The 27,075-nt window shown below is 44.4% G+C and overlaps 1 protein-coding gene across 1 annotated transcript in view; it reads left to right on the top strand.

Annotated features, from left to right (window-relative positions):
- RBPMS (RNA binding protein, mRNA processing factor) overlaps positions 1 to 27,075 on the top strand; it is a 260,875-nt gene that overhangs the window by 214,145 nt on the left and 19,655 nt on the right. The window contains exon 8 of the mRNA XM_088465184.1: positions 24,793 to 24,898. The gene's annotated coding sequence lies outside the window, so the exon portion shown is untranslated. The remainder of the gene's footprint in view (positions 1 to 24,792; positions 24,899 to 27,075) is intronic.

Raw genomic sequence — 27,075 nt, 5'->3', positions numbered from 1 at the left:
TCAGAGCGGCTCGTAAGCGGCCGCTCGTTCGCTCCGAGCGATGTTCGCACATCTGCGCATGCGTATGGGTCGTAATGCACATGCGCCAACCAGTCATTGCGGTCGGAAATCGTGCGCTCGCAAAACAGCCCCCAAAACAGCATGCAGGGCATTAAGGGCCCACTAGTACCTGTAGTTCACCTGTAAAAAAAATGTTTAAAAAAACACAGGACACACACACCGTGACAGTATAAGTTTATTAAACATACATACACACACACACACACACATGTACACATACTCACCTATGTAACCCTGTAGCATCGGTCCACTTGTCCGGTAAAGTATCCATAGGGGACCTGTGAAAAAAAACATACTCACCATCTCCTATGCGAGGTTCTGTCCTCTTCGTTCCAAAGTAGGCATCCCCGGACTTGGCAAAAAAAAAAAACGAAAACGCGATCCACGAACTTAGTACCGTTCTATAGAACGGTACTTCCCGAATGAGAGCTTAGCGGCGGGGTATCACCATGGAAACCCCGCTGCTAAGCGTTCATTGGCTGAGAGAGGCCATCTCCCGTCTCTCTCAGCCAATGAACGGCTCCCTCCATTGTAGTCAATGCTGGGAGCCGCAAGGTTATTAAAGTTTACCCTGCGGTGGGCCCTTAATGCCCTGCATGCTGGTACTTGTGGTTCTCCAAGTACCAGCATGCGGGGCAGGCTAGCTGGGACTTGCAGTTCTACTTGTAAAGACAATGTTTGATATTCTTTATTTACACCACACCACACAATCAACCCGCCACCCACCGCCACCAGGGGTGGCGGGGATAGCCCCGGGCTATCAGCCTGGGCCTGGGGTGCCCTGGAGAGGGTGACCCCTTTATTGGGGGGGTCCCCAGCTCTCCAGGGATCCCCGGCCTGGGCTGACTAGCGGTCAGGGTTGATGCTGCGGCTGGGGGGCCCGGTGAAAGGGCTCCCCTGGCTGTGGCATCAGCCCCCCGCTAGAAAAAGTCCAGTGCTGGTTCTGGAACATACAGGGGAACCCTACTCATTTTTTGTCCCCTATATTTCCAGAACCAGGACCGGATCAGAGCCCAGAGCTGGTTGCGCAGAATACAGGGGACCCCTACGTCGTTTGTCCCCCGTATTTTGGCAACCAGCGCTGGTTCTGACTAGCCCGGTGCTGGTTGTGCTTAAGTACAGGGGACCCCTACGTCGTTTGTCCCCTGTATTTAAGCACACCCAGCACTGGGTTACTAATGCCCGGGGCTGGTTGCTCTTTTTTGGGGGGGTGCACGCCATTTTTTTCTTTTTTTACACAGGTTTTTTTTTTTTTTTTTACCACAGCAGCACAGACGGGTCTCACGGACCTGTCATTGCTCTGTGCCAATCACACAGATGCATGTAGCACGGATCTCCCGGGTTCGTGCTACATGCAAATGGGCACCATAACGCTGATTGGCTTCCTGTCTGCCACTGCAGTGCCACTCCTAGATGGGCCACGTGTTTGTGCCGCCCCCTTGTGTCGCTTAGCATAGTCATCCAGCTTCCTCGGTACAACCTTTTGGCCTAAAAACAATATTGTGAGGTGTGAGGTGTTCAGAATAGAGTGGAAATGAGTGGAAATTAATGTTATTGGGGTTATTAATAGCGTAGGAACAAAAAAAGGCCCATTTATGTGATTTTAGCGGGGTTTTTTTATTTTTTAAGAAAAAATCCAGATCCAAAACACAAAACCCAGAACCCAAAACACGGAAGGGTGGTTTTGGCAAAACCAATCCAGATCCAAAACACGAAGAAAGATCCAGATCCAAAACCAAAACACAAAACACGAAAAGTGTCCGGTGCACACCCCTAGTTTAAAGGCAATATTCCTAGAGGCGGCTGCTTGTCCTTTTCTTGTTGGAATTTTAATGAGCTTTGTACATATTTCCATACTACTTTATCCATATAGAAGAATAGGAATGGCCCTTCACAGCTCAAGAACTGGAGAACAGAGCAGACATTAGGGCTTAGGATTTTTTTATTTTTTTTTAATAAAGGATTAACCCATTCAATGTGTGTCCTGTTGTTGTTGTAATTTTCTTCACCGGAGTACTACTGGTGCCAGCAGTCCCTTAATGTCCGGGCATGCTAGTACCTGGTGTTCCACAAGTGTCACCATGCTGGGGCAGGATGGCTGAAACTTGTAGTCCCACTGTAAAAAATAATATTAAAATCTAATTTTATACTATTAACACTGCACCCACTGCCTCCAGGGCAGCTGAAACCTAACGGATGATGAATGTGCGTATTTTAAACTTTTAAACCCTGTCTGTGTCTGTTGTCGGTTGGTTTTGGCTTAGAACCAAAACCAACCTTTAGTAAATTTACCCCCCTGGGTTTTAATATAGTTTAAACTTAATTTATTTACCAAGTAATTGCAGAAAGGTACAAATGTGTCCACATACATCTTACCTCCATTTACTACAAGTTGCATTAAACATAACGCGTGAGCACCATGCAGAACGTCTTTTCGTGCTACTTTTACCTTCAAATGCGTGTTGTTCACAAAGCAATCCAATTAGGACGCACAAGCTGCTTATGCATCACTTTGCGAATAAGACGCATTTGAAGGTAAAAAGTAGCACAAAAAGATGCTCTGTGCTACCGGATCACACCACAGCATGACACGACTAGAAGGACTGTTTAACGTGGAAGAAAGTAAGATGTATGTAGACACATCTGTACATATCTATCCAAATCCTGAAATAACTGGTATTTCTGGATAAAGAAATGTTTCGACCAAGGCTTCCATCACTGAATCTAAAACGAAGACTGGCAACTTTTTCCTTTCAACCTACAAGTCTTAAATTGATAATCTTGATATTAGTATTTGATTCTGATTCGGAATAGTAACACCTGAAAGACAGCCTGAGAATTTTTTTGTTGTTGGGAGTCACTACCAACAAAAATTCCATATGGCTTGGTAGTGTGGCAAAGGATGAGTCATCTACAGTAAGTGGTGACTGAAAAGATTGTAAATTGTGGGAATGTAGAATATATGTTTAGACAGCAATGAGTGTTTGAAATGCTGACTTTAGCGTTGTATTGTCTGTGTCACAAGCCGTCGTAGCGTCTTGTTGGACTTCGGTGCACCAGGTGGCTCTCGTGCGCTTGTTGCTAGGAGACAAGAATGCTGGGCTGCTACTCCGTAGGCCGTTCCTTCAGATTGCTCTGTCACCCCCGCCTTGCTCTGATTGGATACTTTTCCTTTTCCTCCACTGCTGGTTCTCTGCTCTGATGCCGTCTATAGTGTCTAGAGCATGTCTTTACGGTGCCTGTGTGTTTTCTTCGATCCAGCGTGTGTTCCAGCAGTGCCAGTCGCACTTCAGTGTCAGAGTGAATCTTCTGTTAATAGCAATAGCAGCAGCTCAGCCGCACTACAACATCTGAGTGGTAGCTGTTACCAACATCACGGCAGTCACAGCCGCACTACAGCACCAGAGTGGACTGTGTTTTTCTTCTACAATCTCAGTCGCATTTCAGCATCAGAGAGCCTTTTCTGATTCTACGTCATGGCTATCTCTGTCATGCACCAGCAGCAAGATAGACTCTTGTTATTTAGACTCTTGCTGTATCAGCCCTCAAGGCTGCAACCAGCCAAGTACACATCAGCCCTCAAGGCTGCAACCAGCCAAGTACACATCAGCCCTCAAGGCTGCAACCAGCCAAGTACACATCCGCCCTCAAGGCTGCAACCAGCCAAGTACAAATTAGCCATCAAGGTTGCAACCAGCCAAGTACACATCAGCCCTCAAGGCTGCCATGCGGCCAAGCTCACACAAATGGCCAGCTCTCAGCCAGTGTCCTGGGGGGGTCTACTGTGTGAATCTTCCCAGGGATACATAACAGCCTGAAGATATCTCAATTAGCAGAATGGGTAATTTCTTCTGAGCTAGATAGCTCTTAAAGTGGGCTACCCAAGAGAGAACTAACAATGATCCAGAGCATGAAGGCTGTTGTACCTGAAGTGGTTGAATTTCATCCACCAAATTAGACTGGATGACAATTTGATAATCTAGAAATAGTCTTTGTGGTTTCACTGACAGGGAAAATCTAGTTGAAATGTTCTCTGCTGCTACCTTAGCCATCTTACCGTGAGGAATGTTGAAGATAGAAACATTATAAAGCCCTACAATCTCTTTAAACCACCCTCTATATACCGCTGAGATGCAATGAAGGAACTCCCTAATCCTATACCACAGTGTAATGATGTGTAAAAAATAAGGCAATAAAACTGTGTCACTACACTCTAGATTTGTAAATTTGGGAGATTGCATTGTACCAATTATCCATTAAATAGATTTTTGCAACTAAAGCTGAATACGCATAACATTTGGGGGATTACATTGTATGAATTATTTTTTCTACAGCTAAGACCAATGTAAAACTGGATATCTCAACAGATGTGGTATGATTAAACAGGATGTATGAAAATATACTCAAGTAATAGGGGAGAAATAGCCTATTGATAGGTCTTATCGCCATTACTTACCATTAATAAAGATTCTCCACGTATATCCACAGCTTGACTCTAGATCAGGTGAACGGATTGTAAGAAAGAAGGAAAATTCTATCCATCAAACAGCTATATACAGTATTGAGAAACCAACCAATGAATAAAACAGTAGACAGGCACTTGTTTTATACACTATCTTTATTCTTTGAGCACAATTTATATGTATATATCTTTGTTTTTTTCTTTGATTTTCTTTAAACTTTTATATTTCACTGTTGACTTTATCCTACCCAGAGGAAATGGGACAACAATTTTAAACATAGTCAATTAAAAGTGAAGTTTTATTTAATGTGGCTCTTGTGCGCCTAGTATATACAACCACTCTCTTTTCTTCTACTGTACATTTCAACCTTGTAGGGACACAGTGTTTTTGTTTCAAAAAGTGCATAAGGAAAGAATTTCTTTTGATTTTGTTGATAGTCCTAATGAAGGCATTGAACTTGGAAATAGTAATGCCTGACAGCTTTATGGAGATACCTCTCATGCAAAGAAAAAAAAACTATATGAAGATAGGCATCTGCCAAGTCTGTCTGGGTGGCAGAATTAAATGTCTCTTGTGATTCCATCTAGAAATTTCAAGTTAAATTTCAACTATTCAGTTGATTTCCAACTATTCACTCTATCTCCACCTACCATCCTGAAGGATAAGGTCTATCTTGTGACATTTACAATTGCGTCATTTAGCTTTTAAAAAAAAATAACAAAGAACCATCAAAAGACGTGATAAATAAATAAATTTTGTTTTGATGATTTTTCATATGGTTTTAACCAGAGAACGTGTTTAGCTGTGACAAACTATAACATAAGCCAGGCTGACATTCAGTTTATGTCTACATATAATTCCCCCAGAAAATTTGAAGAGATTTTTAGCTCGTATAATACTGAAACAATGGTTTCTTTATTTGCTAATAATGTAATGGCCTGTTTAATACTATCTGTCCAAACTCTAACCGCCTTAGTGATTGAAGTAAGGTCAGCAACAGGATTTCAAGCTACCCCAGCTGCTAGGACAGTTTCTTGAGATTTGAATTCATCTTCCTGTCCATAATTTTCTTAAATGAGATGATTATTCTCCAAAGTAAGGATAACATGCTTCCCTAATCTCAAGCATTAAATTGAAATAGAAGATGCATCATTTTTAATTACTGACTCTTTCTTCAGACAAAGCCATTGAAGGAAGAAGGAGATATTCTCCTCAAAGACCTCATTCACCTTGACCCATAGGGGCTGTCTGCCACCACTTGACGGATTAGACAGGAGACTTCATATGATTTGGCATCTTTGTTCTTAGTTGCTTCTTTAAAGCAGTCCTTGCACACAAGCTTTGACGGTGTTGTGTTGAGTTTATTTTCTCAAGATAAGATTAACTTCCATGATATGACAAAGATACTAAGGGCATTGCTGTCAATCCACATACCCAAATATGCCCAGGGACACATGATGTGGTCAGAGAGATCTGCAACTCCTGGTTCTAGCTTGTGAAGAAAATGCTTTAGTCCTGGAAATGGATTATCTTATGTAAGAATGTACCTTTTCTCTTCATTGGTGCTATGTACCAATTGTCCAACAATTAGAGATGTGCGTGAACTCCAGCGTTTTGGTTTTCACAAAACCACCTTTACTAGTTATGGTTTTGGCAAAATCACACTCAAGTGTTTTGGATTCTGAAGAAAAAAATAGTGTAATTTGGGTGTTTGGACAGTTTTTAAATCAGAATTTTCAAACTTACAGCAGACCTGAACCGGGACTCGGTTCTATGCAGAACCCCAAAAGTCATCCAAGCTGGGATTCTATTCGACTGGGAAACCCCTAAGTTCTATTGTGTTAGTTTTTCAGGAAAATGCACATCTCTACCAATAAGACCTCTACACAGTTGGTGCACATATTTTCTTCATTTGGTTTTGACTGAAACTAAATCTTACTATGATCTAATCCTTAGTTAATGATGACTGAGGTTTTTTCCTTAAAATGTTCACTATCATCTTTTATATAGCCACAACATATTCATCCACCAAAGCAATAGGCATGACATTTACAAACTATACTGTATATTACAAACACAAGCATGTTATACTGCCTTCTGTCACTCTCCATCATAAACTGTATACTTTATTACTTCCACACCGGATGTAAGTCAGTGTTATGGTCCTGATTCTAAATTGGATGCAGCCTACTTACCTCCTTACGCTAATGCAAATATGCACCCATGTCCAACCATCACGCACATCTGCAGCCGTCACCATTTGTTTCGGGACTTGCAACAACCCTATACTACTCTCACGAGACGCATCAATTTCGTGCGCTACTTGGCCGCTGCCCATTTCACTGAAAGAGTGCTTAGTTGGTGGACAGATCAATCCATGCGCATGTAAATGTCTATACAGTAGGGCCTGTCCGAATCAGGCCCTACTGTCACAGATAGTAATAAAACAAGCTTATCACAGTAACCATCTGTTACTTCCCAGTAACTACAAAATGTTCCCATTCTCCCACATTGTATGTCATCTAGAGTGGATAGGTCACATATCAAATTGCATCTGCAACAAAGCCAGAGAGGTGCCTTTGATAACTGGGCAGGTATCTGCCAGGACCGCCTGTTAATTGAATACCCCCAGGCCTGGGCCCACACTGTGTAAATATATTATTATTAAATATTATTATTGTTATTATCCTTTATATGGTGCCACGCGGTGTTCACAGCAACTTGCAAAGTACATAAACAGAAAAAAAAGAGACGGTACAAAACTATGCAGGAAACGGACTACAAAGTTAATAAACGATGCTGCATCAGCAGTCATAAGCAGCGCCGGCTGTACCCAAAGGTTTGGTGCTGTTGCTTCCAGTGGGGAGGAGATGGTGGTATAAGTGAGCAAAGGAGAAGCACATGAGAGAAGGGGGCCCTGCTCATGAGAATTACAAACAAAAGGGGAGCGGCAGACAGGCAGGGGTGACACAGGGGAGGACAGTGAGCAAGGAGCATGGAGTGGTGGGTTAGGATAAGAGCTGGATGGCTTTGATATAAAAGTGGGTCTTGAGAGCCTGTTTGAAGCTTTGTATAGAGGTGGGGAGTCTAATAAGGAGAGGGAGAGAGTGGTGGGGCCAGCATGGGCAAAATTTTGGAGGTGGGAACAGGAGGAAGTCATCAGTTGGGAGGAGGGGCGGCATTTGTTTTTGATCCAAAATATTCCACTGTATCGTACTGTATGCCACCTTCTGCGGATTGTGGATGGGTAGAACATACGCAGTCTGCTTATGTTCTACAGTCCACACTCTGCTCAAGGTGGAATATAGTATGTTGCAGTGGAAATATCTTGTAATTATTTCTGAATAACATCTTTTTCTCCTATTATAGGACAGGTACAAGTGCGCACTGGTGATGATAACTAGTAAAACCGAGTGCACATGCAGATGTGTATAATTTTGCATTTTGTCCTCATACATATGGAAGGCATATTGGATAGATCCTATCATTTGGTGGTCAGACTGTACAAACATATTACAATGGGCGCGACATTTCCTGTGGGCTAATGATTACACACCTATTACACAGCCTATTTAGTTATTGGTTGGCATGATTTACAGTACAATGCAGCTGAACAAAGTTTCATTATATTGGATTACATTTTCATCTGACAGGGTGATCTGAAGCAACAAAATTGGTTATCTAAATTACTATATGTGAGGCTTACAGAACAATGCTTGCAGCAAATAAATAACTAGCTAAGGCATCCAAATAGTTTTTTTTACCACATTCAAATATGTAAACTAACATCCACCCATGTCCTCTTCATTACAAATGAAACTATTACAACTGAAGCTTCTACTTCAAAATGTATATTAAAAATGTATTTTCCTGGCATGCCTTAATGTGCGTATCCACTACGCGACCCAGGGAAGACAGTACGATTATGACATCGTAATCATACCGTCGTTCCCCATCCCCTGCAGCAGGGAAGTATCTAGGGGTCCGAGCTCCCCTGGCAAACTAAGGGACTGGCGCCCCCCTCCAATGACTGCTTCTACTTAAAAAAAAATTAACACACACTGGGGGTAGTTTAATTCACACCCGTGAAGAAATAGGGAGAGTATAATTTTTAATTCTCTTTTTAATATATATATCTTTTATAGAACTTACTCTATTGCAAACCACTATATACAAATTTATTTATGAAAAAAAACACAGGAAAAGCTTAAAAATATTGAATCAAAAACAAACAAAATGCATTATGGGTAACATAATTTACATATATTCAAATTGGGCTATCTATACTGCATTACACTTTTTAACAACACATACCTACACTCCACCATTAATTTACTGGGATGATAACTCACATGAATCTTTTATACTATCCCACATAAGAATGAAGACAGTCCATATGGATCATGTCTTATTCCCAACACAGAGTTAGCCACAACCTATAAAAATCATAGCCAGTCCCCCAAACTAAAGAAATTTATTACACTTACACTTGGGGTAGTTCAATTTACAAGCCTGTAGAAATAGGGAGACAACATATATATATATATATATATATATATATATATATATATATATATATTTTTTTTTTTTTTTTTTCCAGTTACAACAGTTACTACATGAAAAGCACTGTTTATTCATTTCTATATGTCAACAACACAGGAAAAGAAGGCATCAATAACAAACAAGATGCATTGTGGGCAAGATAATTTGCATATATGCAAATTACCTTGCAAATAGAGCCTTGTGATTGATGTGGTACTTGCACTCTTTTCCTGCACAGTTCACATATTGGAATTAGTGAGTGGTGATTGGTATGTGTTGGGTATTGTGGGGGAAGAGATATATTAGGGATAACAATTAAAAAAATGTAGTCTCCCTAATTTAAAATGTTTCTGATATAAAGGGACATATAAGAAGGCTAATGCATACTAGCAATTAATGGGGAACACTGGTAAGAGCAGAGGAGACAGAAGGAGAACAGGGATCTTTTTTGCAGCTGACTGTGGGACACTGCTAAGAACAGAGAGGACATGAGATCATGTGCTAGTGATGTCGGGCTGAAACAGCGTCCCCCCCTCAGCCGGCTCCCCTGGCGCATCCAGGCCAATAGGAAGATACGCCCCTGCCCTGCAGTGCACCCTCCCTCATGGCCAATCTGTCGTTATCAGCAGATTGACCAGCATGTTCGGGCGACGATTGATGTCGGAAACGACCAGTGGGAGCACGCATTGCTGGTTGTTTCCAACCTATTTGTGCCCGATTAACGAGCGGTTGAATGATAACGATATCGTTCAATCGCTCTGTTAAATCGGTTTACTTGTGCACATAATATTTTACAGCACAAATGGTGCAGGTTTCCTCATGTTTCTATAATTGATCACCCTAATAGAAATGTTTTGCAACAGTGCACAGCAAAAATATGTGAAATGAAAACTTTATTAGTGACTGTTTGTTTGTAAAGCTATTAAATTAATTCATAGGCAAGTAACTATTTAACCAAAAGCACTGAGCTACTAATTAACAGCAAAATATAGAGAGAGGAATTTCAGACCCTTCTATAACCCAAAACATATTTGACAGGTGGTTGACTACAGCCCTGTTAAAGGCCAATACATATTTACTTTAATTTCAATTTGTTATTATACACAAGGCATGTTCTGTCTACATTCCTCCTACTCTCCCCATTCATCCATGACATTTAAAGTGTTTGTAAAACAAAAACATGCCATTGTGGATAATACTTTTTATGTAACTGTGTGTGTTCTATTGAATCAATCTTTTTTTTTTTTGCACTTGTTTTTTTTTTTGCACTTTTTTTTTTATCCCGACATTTAAAAATGAAAAACAATTATTATAATTGTGATTTTTTTTTTTCCCCCCTGCAAATATAATTTCAATTAAGTCACTGAGATTTTGTCTGGAATAGGCAGTGGTGGGCCTGTTGTTTAATGCTTTCCTCATAGGCATACCATGTGGTATAATATGACACCAGGCTGACTTTTCAATAACCATGTCTGTGTACATTTTCATATGCTATTATTTGACTACATGCTGTTAGTTATTATGGTTGGTTTTTACATTTTGTTATTCTATATATGGTTCTTTCTTCTTCAGGGTCCATAGGCTCCACAGGGAAACCTTGCGGTTTAGGTGATGGCAAGGACATCTGGGGACCAAGCAGTTAATTTTTCACTCCCAGGATGCACTAGGCATCTCCCTATACCCCGCTCCTGGGCCAGTGGCACCTCAGTTTCGTTTGGTGCCCGGCCAGAGTCGGGTCACTGTAGCGCAGTGGGGCTATTTAACACCCCCTGAAGATTTTCAAGTTGGAATCTACTAGCGGACAGCGTTGGACAGTCCAGGGGACGTCCACGCTGCTGCTCCATCATCCCGCCGGTGCCAAGATGCCGGTACTGATCCGGGGATCACGGCGGGAGCCCGGGGTCTGTGCTAGACAGATCCAGCGGGACTCCCAGGAATGCAGCCGGATTCATGGGGAGGCAGGTAAGAATGCGGACCACCGCTTGCGGGGATGACTGCAGTGGAGCCAGGCCTGGAAACCTGCGCTTTACTTAGACCAGCCTGGGACAAGTGCTGGGGTGCACTGAGCAGCAATAATATGTGACTTTATGCTAGCGCTGTCTGTCTGTGTTTCTTACTCATTCTGTCAGCCAATATGACTATACCTTTTCTTTTTCTGAGCCCTTACAATTACAAGCGTTGTCAGGGTGTTTATTATACCTCATATTTAAATATATATATATATATTTATATATATATATATATATATATTTATTTATATATTTATTGTGTGGTTTGTCACAAACAGTGTAAACTTCCCTCGTTACTATGTCTGAAAGGGTATGCAGTTGGGAAGTCGGGAAGCCGGCGGACCTAATCCCGACAGCCGACTTCCTGACTCTCATATCCCGGCAAGGGTCTAAAGACAGGCGTCGATATGCCGACGCCTGTCATTAGACATACGCTGGGAGCCCGACGCCCGGCATCCCGAGCACGCATAGCCGTGCGCGGGGAGGGTTAGGTCTAGGGTTCCCGGGGGGGACTTAGGGTTAGGCACCCCCCGGGAGGTTAGGTTTAGGCTAGGGGAAGGGGGGTTAGCGTTAGGCACCCCCGGTGGGGACTTAGGTTTAGGCGGCTGGGAAGGGGGGGTTAGGTTTAGGCACTTAGAGGGGGAATTAGGGTTAGGCACTGGGGGGAAGGTTAGGCACCCCTATGGGAGGGTTAGGGTTAGGAATAGGTTAGTATACTCTTACATTTGACGATCGGGATTTCCTCCTCTGCCGGGATGCCACTGTCGGGTTTCAAACTGCTGGGCATGGGTCCGGCGGTAAATCATACCAATTCTGTCTGAAAGTGGGGATGATGTGCACTATTCTGCTCCAGTCCTGCTATCATACAAACCATGTACTGCAGGACTAGGTGTGGGGGACATGGTCTCAGATGGATTATGTATGAGGTGTTATAATCCTCCAGCCCCTTCTGTAGTCCCAACAAGAGCCTCCTTGGGCGTGCTTTGCTCAGGCATTGACAACCATGGCGGGGCGATGGGCAGCACCCCCTGTGTTTCCCCAGATGGGGTTCACACAGTAGTCGGTTTTGCCCTCACAGGGCCTACTGTTACAGATTTCACCCATGCAGGTTCAGTCTGTGCCCCCTCCATGGATAGATACACTGTCTACTACAGTGAAGACCCTGGTGGATACCTCTGTTACCCTTCAGGCTATGCTGCAGGGGGATAAACCCCTTAGACTGGCCAAAAGGCCTATGCTGTCATCCCAATCTACACAATATGATGATGATGACACTTATACCGGGGAGATGGTAGAAGAAGATGACTCTGAGCCCTCTCAGCGAGAGGAGGAGTCTAAGTCTAAGATCAATATTCCGGCTCTGATATGTGCTGTCCGTTTGGCCCTAGTCATAGAGGAGAACAAACTGCCAGCTCCCCGGTCCAAACATGCTCTGTTCAAAGTAATAAAGACTACTTCTGCAGTATTTCCTTTATCTGATCAGCTGGTGGAGCACATGGAGGTGGCGTGGAAATCACCAGGGACAAGTCCGATGACAAATCTTCAGCCTGACGGGATGGGCCTTCCCTTAGGGGATCCCAAGGTGGGAGGCTGACTTCTTCAATTCGCCCAGTGCTGGTGTCAGACCACCACAGACACTTGAGAAGTGGTCTCTCATGAGTACGCCCTTGCCTTCCGCAGAAGGCCTCCCCAGCAATTCTTCTGCACAAGCCCTCTGTCAGACAAAGACAAGGCATTACAAATAAAAAAAGCCATACAATCCTTGCTTCAAGCAGGCGTTGTCATCCCGGTCCCATTTCCTCAGAGAGGAACGGGTTACTACTCCAATCTCATTCTGGTCCAGGAACCAAACAGATCATATCGGCCTATCCTGAATCTCAAGCCCTGAACAGATTCCTCAGGGTACCTCGGTACAGGATGGAAACCCTCCGCTCAGTTATACTGGCTATGGAACCGGGGGATTTTATGTTATCGCTGGATATTCAGGATGCATACCTGCATAATGCAATTGCTTCATCTCACCAGCGTTTCCTCCATTTTGCTATACAGCAACAACATTTCCAGTTTTGGGCTCTGCCGTTTGGTCTCTCAACAACTCCTCAGGTGGTTACCAAAGTTATGGCTGTCATGGCAGCCCATAACTCCTCAGGTGTTTACCAAAGTTATGGCTGTCATGGCAGCCCATCTACGGCATCAGGGGGTTCGACTGTTGCCTTACCTGGACAACCTCTTATTGTTGGCAGGGTCTCCAGAAGTACTTCAACACCATCTACAGCTGACAATTTCTGTGCTTCATACTCACGGGTGGTTGATCAATTGGACAAAGTCCTCCTTGACTCCATACCAGAGATTGCTCCATCTGGGAGCTCTGTTGGATTCCCAACAGCAGAGAATCTTTCTGACCTAAAAAAATATCTCCACTTTGCAGACGCGAGCACACAGATGCCTCCACAGTTGCCGAGTGTCAATCTACTCAGCAATGCAGGTATGCAGGTACTGGTATCCATGGTATCGATGTTTGACACTTGTGATGTCAGTGGGGCCGGCCCCAGATGGTAGGCGTTCCCATGGGAACGCCTCTGTCTGGGCAGCCACGCCCCTGGCACGCCCACCAAAGGGGGCATGCTGTCAATCACCATCGACAGCACACCCCTTTTGGTGCGAGACCCATAACGACAGCTTGGCCATCGTTATTCGGGTCTCACACATGCGCACGATGGAGCCACCTCCGTCGTGCGCATGCGCACTTGGCCAACATCGACCCGCTTGCGAACAATCAGCGCTGGCGAGCGGGTCTGCATTAGGCCCAATGTCCGGACCTGTTGTCTCAAGGTCCTTGCCTTTACCCGGACCTGGGTCATCTGTCTTTGACGGCATGGCTCTTGAGACATCCCTCCTAAGGTCTAAGGGTTTTTCTAGCTCTGTTGTAGATACTATGATCAGAGCTTGGACACCAGCCTCTGCCAGGGTTTACCACAGAGTGTGGCATACCTACTTCCAATGGTGTTATCCTAGAGGTTATGAACCCAGACATTTCGGATTTCCAGAGTGTTGGCCTTCCTTCAAGTGGGTTTGGATCTTGGTCTCCTTTTGGTCTCGCTAAAAGTGCATGTCTCGGCTCTGTCCATATGGTTCCAGAGGAGGATTGCTCCTCTGCCCGATATGCGCACCTTCCTCCAGGGTGTCCTCCGGATTCAACCTCCCTTTGTCCCTCCTGTGGCTCCTTGGGATTGGGCTGTTGTACTTAGGACCCTCCAGGGCCCTCCATTTGAACCACTGGCTTCAGTGGATCTCAAATAGCTTACAGCAAAGACTGTTTGTTTTTCTTCTGTCCATAGCTTCCGCCAGAAGAGTGTCAGACTTGGGGGCACTCTCCTGTCGCTCCCCATTTCTGATATTTCACCAGGACAGGGCAGTGCTTCGGACTTGCCCTGGGTTCCTTCCTAAGGTGGTTTCCAGTTTCCACATTAATGAGGAAATTGTTGTGCCAGCTTTTCAGTCTCCAGACCTCTCGGCAGGTGAGGCCCCTTTGGATGAGTTGCGGGCCCTCAAAATTTATGTGGACCGTACCAGTTCCCTTTGGAAGTCAGACTCTACGGATTTCACAAGAAGGGATGGCCAGCCAATAAGCAGACATTGGCTAGATGGCTGGGTATGACTATCTCTGAGGCTTACACTCAGGAGGGCCTTCCTGTTCCACCCTCTGTTACTGCTCATTCTACTCGGTCTGTGGGTCCCTCATGGGCAGCTCACCATGGCGCCCGGCTGTTCAGCTTTGTAAGTCTGCCACGTGGTCTTCTGTCCTGACCTTTTTAAGGTTCTATGCATATGATACCTTTGCCTCTCATGATGCTTCTCCTCTCAGCACAGGAGCGTCCCCACCCTTAAAAGGACTGCTTTGGGACATCCGTAAGGTCTCCCTGTGGAGCCTATGGACCCTGAAATAGAAAATGAGAGATATGGTAAGAACTTATCTTTATTATCTCTCTTTCTTCGAAGTCCATAGGGTCCACAGGGCACCCACCCTGTCTTCAGATGGGGTTCGCTCTGGTCACCGTTATTTCCATCTCCTACTATGTAAGAATGTGATTTTTGAGTGTTCCAGACTTTCTCCTCTCTCGTTTATCCTCCTCCGGCCTTTGGCTTGTTACGAACTGAGGTGTCTCTGGCCCGGGGGTGGGTTATAGGGAGAGGCCCAGTGCATCCTGGGAGTGAAAAATGAACTGCATGGTGTCCGGATGTCCTTGCCATCACCTAACCCCAAGGTCTCTCTGTGGACCCTATGGACTTCGAAGAAAGAGAGATAACAAAGGTAAGTTCTTACCATATCTCTCATTTTTGTCATAAATACATTGTTAAATGACGCCATTTGCTCCCCCCATCCATATGGACCCGCGATTATCAGTATTATCTACCCATCCTGCCCACTTCACTAGCAAGTGGGTGGGATGCGAGAGATGCACCCACTCTTCTGGGAGTGCGGAGAACTACCAAAAAAAATTGTGACTCGCCCGCAACTCTCATGAGACAGACTTTGGGTCAATCCAATTAAACTCACATTTTTCAATTCGCACCTCCTTGAGGGTGAGAGGTGGAAGGGAAAATCTTTATTTTACGGTTAAAATGTTGGGACACTGTGCGCCTAATGACTAGGCAACTGGAAGAATTAGCTTAATTAGTCCAATAATTACTTGTCTTACAGATGCAAATTGACAGAAAATGTTGCTACGCTTCACCGCTCAGTGCGGCTCACTAAAGCCACATGGCATGTTAAGGCTAGGTGGATGAGGACACATCTGTAGGCTGGTAATTGGTGGCAGTGGGTGGTTTGTAGCTTCAGATCAGTAATGGGGGGCAGTGTTTGGTTTGTAGGTTCAAGTCAGAAATGGGTGCCAGCATACTTCCCAATCATCCTGATTTTGGCAGGACAGTCCCACTTTTTTTGGCTCTGTCTGACCCTTGGGCCGCAGTGGTGAATAGATGCTGGGTATCTATCCACAGAAATGAGGGACTGGGGGGCATATCCAGCAGCTCCCAGAGTGCTGGGCATGCCCTCCGCATGACGAAAACATGGGGAGCTGGTCTCAAATACATGTTCCCCTCAAATCCACGCCCACTACCGCGAGGCCTCGTCCTCTTTGTTTGGGTATGCAAATAAGTCCCAATCTAAAGTTGGGATTTATGGTGGCAGTGTTTGGTTTGTCCTTTTAGGTCAGTAAATGGGGGCTGTGTTTGATTTGTAGGTACAAGCCAGTAATGGTGGGCAGTGTTTGGTTTGGAGTTTCAGGTCAGTAAATGGGGGGCTGTGTTTTATTTGTAGGTACAAGCCAGTAATGGTGGGCAGTGTTTGGTTTGTAGTTTCAGGTCAGTAAATGGGGGGCTGTGTTTGATTTGTAGGTACAAGCCAGTAATGGTGGGCAGTGTGTGGTTTGTAGTTTTAGGTCAGTAAATGAGGGCTGTGTTTGATTTGTAGGTACAAGCCAGTAATGGTGGGCAGTGTTTGGTTTGTAGTTTCAGGTCAGTAAATGGGGGGCTGTGTTTGATTTGTAGTTTCAGGTCAGTAAATGGGGGGCTGTGTTTGATTTGTAGTTTCAGGTCAGTAAATGGGGGGCTGTGTTTGATCTGTAGGTACAAGCCAGTAATGATGGGCAGTGTTAGGTTTGTAGTTTCAGGTCAGTAAATGGGGGGCTGTGTTTGATTTGTAGGTACCAGCCAGTAATGGTGGGCAGTGTTTGGTTTGGAGTTTTAGGTCATCAAATGGGGCTGTGTTTGGTCTGTAGGTACAGTACAAGTAAGTAATAAGGAGGCAGTTTTTGATTTGGAGTTTCAGATTAGTAATGAGAGTGTTAGAGACTGAGGACCTCATTCAGAGTCGGTCGAAGCGGCCGCACGGTCATACGGGAAAAGGGGCCGGATATTCAAATGATTCCCTCGCAAGTTGCGTCCCTAAGTTCGGATCGGTAGCTGGCCGACCAAGGGGAGGAAGCGGTGGGAATTCAAAAAAATACGTCCCCTTCTCGTACGCTTTGCACGTCATCTCCGGGCATATAAGGATTAATCGAGACCATCGGGAACCATCGAAACTGGTCGTAGAGCTTAAGGTTGACCATACCCTCCCTTAAGCTCTATGATCATGTCAGTGTAAAAACCTCCCATGTCACATGTGCCATGACACTACTTTGTTAATTATGCACTCCTATAAACCGTATTCACTCCCATAAAACGCCGTTCGCATAATTAGGCACGCCTGCATTCGGATCTCCACTCCCCCGTTTTCAAGCACCTTCCTCTGTTACTACCCACAAACGCCTCATTCTGTCACTCAAACTACCGACCTGGCTGTGTTCAAGGAGAGAGAAATTTCTGATCGTAGTGGCTAGTTTGCGAACTTTACGCATGCGCAGTATAGCGAACATCGGTGGCGTACGACCGTGCGGCCGCAACAACCGACTCTGAATGAGGTCCCGTGTTTGTTGTGGACCTGGGGTGGTAACAGGAGTAGACACCGGAACAGGTTTAAATAATGTGAATGTTGGTAGAGATGAAAGCTAAATGTTGGAAGATAAGCTAAAGTCCAGTAATAAACAAACTAATATATGGGAACTGTAGTGAGTTGGAATAAGTGAATGTCCAGATCAGTGACAGCGATGAATGTAGTGAATCCTGATAGACTGTATGAGTGAAGTGGATATCCTGGTATGCTGAATAGTGGCTGAGAGGGACATCCGGAAATGCTGTGATGATGGCTGAAAGGGGAATCCAGTAATGCTGTGATGATGACTGAAAAGGAGAATCCGGTAATGCTGTGATGATGGCTGAAAGGAGAATCCGGTAATACTGTGATGATGGCTGAGCAGGAATGGGTTAACTGAGGAGCCAGGTTCAGGCAGGAGTGGGTCTGGTGGAAGGTACACGACTGATCTCCAGCGGAGTGCAAGGCAAGACAGAGTGGTGCAGGTTATGCAGGGAGCCGGAGGCTGACAAGGATCTAGGGCAAGCACCGGAGCACAAGTCTAGGGTACAGGAGCGCAAAGAACTCTCTCTCACAGCTGACCCTGTGAACACTGGCAACAACAGGGTGCTGCAAACACCCTTAAGTACCCAGTGACGGAACGTGATAGGCAAGAGAGAGCAGGAGACCCACAGATGACTAGCCTGCTATGTCACATGGCCAAAGTCAACATGGTGGCGCCCAGACAGCCGAGACGCCAATAAACTTACCCTTGCCAGGATGGCCCAACGCTAGCAGACCTCTGCATACACGCAATGCCAGTCTCCACACGCCAGCTCACCCGCCAGAAGGACCGCGCTAAAGCGCCCTCACCGGTAAGGACAGCAAACCTCCACGCCGCGAAACCCTGGTTGTGACAGAAGTTTGTAGGTACAAGTCAGTAAAGAGTAGACTATTTTCGTTTTTTAGTTTCCGTCAGTAATGGAGGGCTGTGTTTCATTTGTAGTTTTGTCAGTAATGGGGGGGTCTGTGTTTGGTTTGTAGGAACTAGTCAGCAATTGGTGGGCTAAATCGTTTTTTTCGTTTCAGGTCAGTAATGGGGGGCTGTGTTTGCTTTGTCAGAACAAGTCCATAATGGGTGGCTATTTCTGGCTTTTAGTTTCAAGTCAGCAGTGAGAGCTCTGTTTGGTTTGCATGTACAAGTCAGCAAAGGTTGGACAGTTTTCGGTTTGTAGTTTCAGGTTAGTACTGTGGGGCAATGTTTGGTTTGTAGGAACAAGTCAGTAAAGGGGGGACATTGTAGGAACAAGTCAGTAATGGGGGGCAGTGTTTGGTTTGTAGGAACAAGTCAGTAATGGGGGACTGTTGTTCGGCTTTTAATTACAGATCAGTAATTGGGGGCTGTGTTTGGTTTGTAGGTACAAGTCAGTAATACGGGGGCAGTTTTCGGGTTGTAGTTTCAGGTCAGTAATGGGGGCTGTGTTTGGTTTGGAGATAAAGGTTAGTAAAGGGGAGCAGTGTATTGCTCCTCTCCTGCCACCCACATCTTACTCCACTACCCAGCAATCTCTCTACAATGCTTTCTAGGTTGTTTTATCTTTTTCTTTTTTTACAGTTATGACAAACATTGTGAGCAGCTCAGAAGTCTGCATGTTTTCTATATGTCCCAACAAGAAAGATGAATATGCTAACATTTAGTTTTGTGGAAAAGATTAATCTACCTTATTGACAGCAGTGGTTTGGTTAAACCCATTTTTTTTCTCCTTTTTGATACAGCTTGATCCCTTAATACATTCCAGAAGAGAAAAGGCAGCATAGGAGTGAGACATTCATGTGATGTCACTGCTGTGAAATGAGTGGGGTCGCATACCTTCCACTGTTAGGTCATTCACATTAGTTTTAGGCTCTCTCATTCTCTCTAGCATTACAGTGCTACCACGTTAAGTGTCTGTCCTTTCCCCTGAAATACTGTATTCATAAGTGAACATATAAACAGAATGTATCCTTTGCATCCTATCCAATGTATCCTATATCTTAGTTTCCTAGTAACAACACCAGTAAACACCAATACAACATTAACATTAACCAAGAAAGCAGCACATGTTTTTCTTCATTTGACAATTTTCACTATCTGGTCTGCAATTGTGCCCAAAATTTGCATTAATTATTAATCTGCAATTGTGGCCGTATGCAAAGCAGCAATTATCTCAAAATATGTGCCAGTTGGAAACAGTAGCATATGCGCCCGGCAAAAACACGTAGGTCCCTCTTGTGCCCACGATATTTACCATTCATTTTATTTGCAACAAATGCATTGCGATATTAGGCATAAAACATCTTACATACAACAGAAATAACGTTCTGCTATTTTCCCAGTGATTTGTGCAGCGCCGAAGCAGAACCCCGGAGAGGTAAGTATACTAAATGGATGCAGGGTGTGCTGCCTAGACCCAGGGACCTGTGTACACCACACTCTCTGCACCCATTATAGATACACCACTGTCACAGGTGTGGGTGTGATTAGGATGAAAGGGCATTACTAGCAACTATCTCTAATATTAACTCAATATTACTGACATATATTGGCCTATTCATTAGCACTGAAGAGCCCAATACACATGCGGTAACGGGCCCATTCATTATTAGGGGCCCAATAGGGCTGACTAGTATTCAACAAACTCCCCAAACTGAATGTTTTCGGAGTTTGCGTGCAAGAACCAATACCATATTAAGATGTGCTGGTTCTGGAAGCCCCACTCGTTCCTATGGGAAGGAGGTGCGTGGTTGTGAATAGGGATCCAAGTGGATTCCTGCACTGCACAACGCGACCTTTGGCTGTGCACATGCGTGACCTGAGCGCAGACGGCTAGCTCCGGAGGGGTAAGTAATACCGCTACTTCTGTAGCACTGATATTCATCGTGGGGACAGCTGCTTATTGGAGCAATATTAAATTGCTCCAGTAAATAATAATCCGTCGCAGTAATTTGCAAGTTAGATACTTAATTATCAGGGGCTATACAGCCCCCAATACCGAAAGGGCCCCTTAATAATTAATCTTCGTGTCCTGCAACCAGTGAGACAGTAATATCAATCACACATAATAAATAGGCCTGCTTCCCCCCAACCAGTCCCAACCCTACCATTCACATTTAATAAATAAGCCTATTTCCCCCCAACCAGACCCAATATCAAGACAATAACATTCAGATTTTCCCCATTGAGCCTTGCCAATTAATTAAGCCCTGAAAATTAATAACAAACACAATGGGCAGAATGTACTACATCCCACCACTTACCTACCCGTGTTAGCCCCGTGGAATCCTAAACTAATAATCCACATGTGATAATTTGATTTCCAAAGGTTTTAGTGTCCTCTTAAGTTTGGGTACAGGATGCCGGTAGTCAGAATCAGGAGTGTTTCTAGAGAGGAGGGGGCCCGTGTGCAGTCTCCGACACGGGCTCCCTCCTCTCTGTCCGGTGGCTGGCAGCTCACTGAGCTGTGCGCGGCCAGCACCGAAGTTGTAGACTCTGGGCACTAGAGTGCACCCAGAGTCTTTGAAGTATGCGTAGGTCACCGGGAAAATGTCCGCAACATCCCGACAGTCAGAATCCCGACGCCCAAAGGTATGTTATCTAACCCTTACCCTAACCTACCTTTCCTGTCTAGCCCTAACCCTCCCCCCCTGCAGCCTAACCCTCTCCTCCCCCCCCTGCAGCCTAACCCACACCCTCCCCCTCGCAGCCTAACCATAACCCTCCCCCTAGTACCTAACCCCTAAACCTAACCCTTCCCTTAACCCTAATACTTACCGTCTGGATGCCGAAACTCAGAATACCGGCACCAGAATCCCGACCACCGGGATGTCAAGTACATCCTCCCTCTTATTAAGGCTCCTCCCACCATTTACACCTTTTTTAACAGTTTTAGTTATTTTTATTACTTTGCTAATAATGGGAATTGACTTTATTTTATTTTTTTACTGTTATCTAAATCTTGGCTTGAGATAGCAAATGTCACTGGCTTTTGTTTTTATGTATTAGCACATGCTCTCACACAAGGGCTACTGTGTATTCTGTGACTTTTTTGTCCCATGGACTTACCTCCTATGGTGCATTAAGGCATCTACAGATTTATGCTCTGATACTTGAATAGTTTCAAATATTAAACAGTTTTTGAAATTCTACATAAACCTAACAACGTAAATCTAAGGCTTTTGGAGCTTGACACTTTATTAAAATGGCTTTATATTTTATATAGTTAATGTCATTTGAGGTCTGATATTTGCTTCCGTAACCAGAAATGTTTCCCAAATACCATTAGCTTTGTATATTGACATATTTTTTTTAACCAGTTTTTATTTCCCACAACGGGAATTTGGCAATTTATACAGACTGTGCAGTAATCAGTTAGGATTAATTGACTTCTTAGTAATTCTTTCAAAGTGCAGTCATGTTATAAATTACATTCCTAATTATTACAATGTAAAAAAAAAAGATTCAAGCTCTTGAACACAATGAATTCTGAAGTAGACACAATACAGCTAGCAGTCTCTGCAGAGGCTGCATGTAAAACCTTTTTAATTAGGTTTACAGCAGAAAATGGTTACTGCTGCTGCTGGAACAGTCATTTGCCTCAGCAGCTGGAAAGCATTTAGTACAGTGTAAATCTATACAGAACAAGGCTCCCCTCTGGTTACAAGGTAGTCAATCTGCTCTGTTGTGTTCTTGTTTAGCCATAACAACATATCTAGTGTTGCCTATTTTATATACTGTTGCATTTTGTTTGCAGTATTTTCTGAGATCTTGCACAGAATACTTTGACTTAAATGATTTTCATTAACATAAAAATGTTACCTTTTGGATCTGGGAGAGCCCAGAGGGGAGGTGGTTTGGGGGGGTGCCCTATCGGCTTGATTCAGACTTGTACGCAAACGTGACAGTTTGCGTACAAGTCTGATGGTGGGTGTCGGCATCATCGCACGCAGTTTGGGGGCAGGGAGTGGACAGCGCTTTTGTCATCTGTGGTGGACATGCTTGGCCGGTTGAATCGCTGCTCATTATGAACGTGTGTCCTGACTTTATCAAAAGCAGTGCACCAAACACAAACCGGTTTCCGTGACATGATGTTATCAATGCACACCTCGACAAGTTGACAATGAATTTCAGGTGCTACTGTGCCCTTCAGATCTCACTGCGCACCTCAATGTTTGACCACCTTTCCGGCAGTCCCACCATCTTACAACTGATGTTGGGACAGTATGACTAAAATGAAGTGCAGTCTAATGGCTGTGAGGGGAAGCAATGACCGTCTATCTGCTCTGGTCTGGCTGGGAATTAGAAAGAAATAGAGAACATTACATGCATGAGAGGTCTTGTTACCTCACTTATTGAACCACCCTCATATATCCCATGTCCAGCATGCATGCACAGTGGGAGCTAGAGAGACGGGACAGACTTAGGAGATGAGAACCCACGGACCGGGGGCCCTGGGAATGGGGCAAGTATGGGGGTTGGACAGAGGGGGAAGGATGTGGGACAGTGCATTGGGGGGGGGCTGCGGACAGAGCAGCAGAGAGAGTGTTATGCGAGACAGAACCACAGTCACAGCGGGGAGTGGAGTGGAACAGAGCAGGACACAGCATAGATATACCTTAATATGTTTGATTGAAAAATATTGTAGGATTCCAGGTCAAGAAAACATTAGCATTTTACTTATTATAGTATGTACTTAACACTTATTATGTAGTAATGGTGCAAAGAGCAGTGGAGTGCTCTAATCCATAGCAACCATACAGAGGCCACCCTTCACTCTAGTCAGACTTATGAAGGTTAATATCTGGTTGCAAAGGGTTTCATTGTGTGTAGAACCTGGGCAACTATTTACTGTATATACAGTAACTCAGCTATAGTTGTGTAGAATTTTTCTTACACAAGGGGACTCAGGACTTCATTCAGAGTCAGTCGAAGCGGCCGCACGGTCGTATGCAGCCGATGTTCGCTGACCTGCGCATGCGTACAGTTCGCAATGCGCGTGCGCAAACTAGCAGCTACGAGCAGAAATTTCTCTCTCCTTGAACACCGCCAGGTCGGTAGTTTGAGTGACAGAATGAGGCGTTTGTGGGTGGTAACAGGGGAAGGTGCTTGAAAACGGGGGTGTGGAGATCCGAACGCAGGCGTGCCTCATTATGCGAACGGCGTTTTATGGGAGTGCATAATTAACAGAGTAGTGTCATGGCACACGTGACAGGGGAGGTTTTACACTGACATGATTGTAGAGCTTAAGAGAGGGTCAGGTCAACCTTTAGCTCTACGACCAGTTCCGATGGCATACGATGCTCGCGATTAATCCTTATGTAGCCGGAGATGACGCACTATGCGTACGAGATGTGGGCGTATTTTTAGCGATCCGACCGCATCCACCCCTTGGCCGGCCAGCTAACGATCCGACCTTAGGTACGCAACATGCGTGTGCATCATTTGCATATCCGGACCCTTTTTCTATACGACCGTGCGGCCGCTTCGACCGACTCTGAATGAGGTCCTCAATCTCCATAGCTTTGTGTGGTTTTATAACTAAAAGCACAACTTTTGGGGCTTACAATATATAGTGTCTTTAGTGTTTAACTAGAGTTAGGGATTTATTGTTTGTGTGCAACAGGTTACATCATGCCTCACGTGTCAGAATGCCCCCATTGAGATCTAACGTTAGGAAGCGGGCTGATCTATGCTGTGTATAAAGCAGTGATGGTGAACAGCTGACTTAAGGGCTGCATGGGGCCCGCCAGACGTTATTTAACAAAACAAAAAGAATTGTATCAATATGCGTAACAAGCATATTCAACAGTTCTGAGCACAGGACTGCCCACAGACTCCTTCACCTCCTCTACCAGTACCCTTCAATTCTGTGCACACCAGTGACATCTGAATGTGACAGCTTCACAGCTGCTCTCCTGTGAACATCCTGTCCAGGCTACTTGTCCAATACTCTCTACAATATCCGCATATCTGTAGGAAAAACATGAAAATGACTATTCCACACTCTTTCTTACCGCAGGAAATAGGAATGGCTAGTGAGAAAAAAGTAACATTCTCAAATGATGTGCTCTCCTCTTTGACCAGTTTAGGTCCTGATCTGTGCATAGGGACCAAATTATGCTCACTTAATGTTGGACTGTTAGCAACTGATGATAATAATTTGAAAGATAAACTATTCAGTTAGAATTATTCATATGAATTCTCTAAACATTAGATGTTTTTATTTTACAGGTACCAGGTGTGTGATGGTGGCTACAGTCTGTCTTGTGGGTATTAATGTGTTCTTCCTTGTTGGCCACTGGAGTCTCAGGCTATTCATCAAAACAACAGTGCGCTGGTAAGTTACAGACCCCCTGAGACCGCAGTGTAAAAACTAAGCTGTGCACTGGTATGAGTCATCATTTCCATACCTCTTCCATCCCAGTACATTCTTTCTGCGTTGCTTGACCTCCGGATTTTGACTATCAGCACTGTGTTGAAGACGTGTTATGATAACTGGATCAGGGTGTGCCTTTGGGTGACCTTGTGTGGCCAAGCCCAGTTTAATATATAGCATTACCGCTTAAAAAAGAGACAGAAACAAAACATATTGGATTGTAACATTCTTAAAAAATGTAGAGTGATTTCTAAAGCTTCACATCTTGGTAAATAAAAATATTACTTAAAATATTAAAAAGTAAAAAATATATGATACAATTATGTAGGTAGATAAGACCCTCTAACATGACCCCTTCCATCAGGTACAAAATGCTCTGCTCCTGGTATTCCTTCTTAATTTAGATTGCAGACAACTGTGTGAAACACCCTTCTCATCCATTAACTAGTTCAACAGTGGTGACTGCAATCATATATTAAGAGGGAAGTCCAGGAGCAGAGCAATTTGTACCTGATGGAAGGGGTCATGTTGGAGGGTCTATAAGATAAAATGTGTTGCAGTGCACCTCCAACACAATATGCTCTCACACAGCCGTAACTAGATTTTTTGGTGCCCTGTGCCAGAAATAGCATTGGAACCCCCCTCATTTTTCAAAGGGACATAATGCACCCAAAAAAGGCCATGGCTTCATGGGGAAGGGCCAGGGAAGAGATAGGAGAGGCCAGGAGATGCTGGGGATGAAATAAGAGGAAGCTACAAGCAAGAATGATAATAAACAGAAATTTGACAGACCCAAACAGCGCCCCCTGACCTGTGGTGCCCTGTGCGATGGCACCGGCCGCGGGACATGATGCACCCGAAAAATGGGCATGGCTTCATGGGAAAGGGCCAGGGAAGAGATAGGAGAGGCCAGGAGATGCTGGGGATGAAATAAGGGGAAGCTACAAGCAAGAATGATAATAAACAGAATTTGACAGACCCAAACAGCGCCCCCAGACCTGTGGTGCCCTGTGCGATAGCACCGGCCGCACTTCACTGGCTTTCACACAATAAAACCATTTATTTTGTTTTGTATACTACGCTAGAACAGAATTTAGCTTTCTCATACTATAAAGCAGGGGTAGGCAACCTATGGCATGCTAGCTGCTGTGGAACACATCCCAGCATGCCCTGTCACTGGTATTCTGTTAGGGCATGCTAAAACTTTGGCAGGGTAGGCTGGGACATGTAATGCCTCCGTTTGCCTACTCCTGCTACACTATGTAGACAAAAATGATTGGACACCCCCGTGGAAGCGAAATGCACACCGTTACACAGGAGTTTAAAATGGCCACTACTGGGCGGTTTCGACAAGAACACTTAGTAGGGAGGCCCATGCACTTGCAGGTCTATAGAAACAATTAATGTTTTTATAAGGACGGCAATGCCACCTGTCATGTTTCCAGGGTGACGCTGGACTGATATACAGATAATTTGGTAACCAGGATGGACTGGCCAGCCCAGAGTCCAGATCTTAACCCCATTGAGAACCTCTGGGACGAATTGGAGCGACGGATGGGTTCTAGGCCGACTCGACCTTCTTCAATGTCACAGTTGGTCACTGTACTTAAGGCGGAATGGCAAAACATATCACCTGCTGTTGTCCAGGGACTTGTGGACAGTTAGCCAAGAAGGGTGTCTGCAGTAATCACTGCACGTGGTGGACCTACAAAGTACTGACGTCAATAAAATCTTGTTGATCTATTTGCTGTGAGTACCCCATCATTGTTGTCTACATAGTGTATAATGTATACAGTATACTTTATAAATATTGTATATCAAAACATAATCACGTTTCATGTAAAAGCTATTGATTTGAATCCTCTTGCTTTTTTCACATTTCCATTGATGTCTCTTTACACTTTTTTTTACTGTCAAGTTTGCCTTGACTTTGAAGTATTACAGTTATAAACTATAAAACAGCTTACACTGTCTCTCAGATATGTATTCTCTTCTCAGGAAAACTGGGTCATTTTATATGCTGCTTCATCATACAGGAAATATAGGGCAGTCACAGAAGAGCTGAATAAATAAATGGCTATTAACCATTCAGTTGCTTTTGTGCAAGTTAAAGCAGCAATTTGTATATAGCGGCTTTG

Source organism: Taudactylus pleione, unplaced genomic scaffold, assembly GCF_031769625.1.
Source record: "Taudactylus pleione unplaced genomic scaffold, aTauple2 ptg001896l, whole genome shotgun sequence".
Classification (NCBI taxonomy): domain Eukaryota; kingdom Metazoa; phylum Chordata; class Amphibia; order Anura; family Myobatrachidae; genus Taudactylus; species Taudactylus pleione.
Note: the sequence above shows the minus strand (reverse complement) of the source record. Positions and strands in the feature narration are given on the sequence as shown.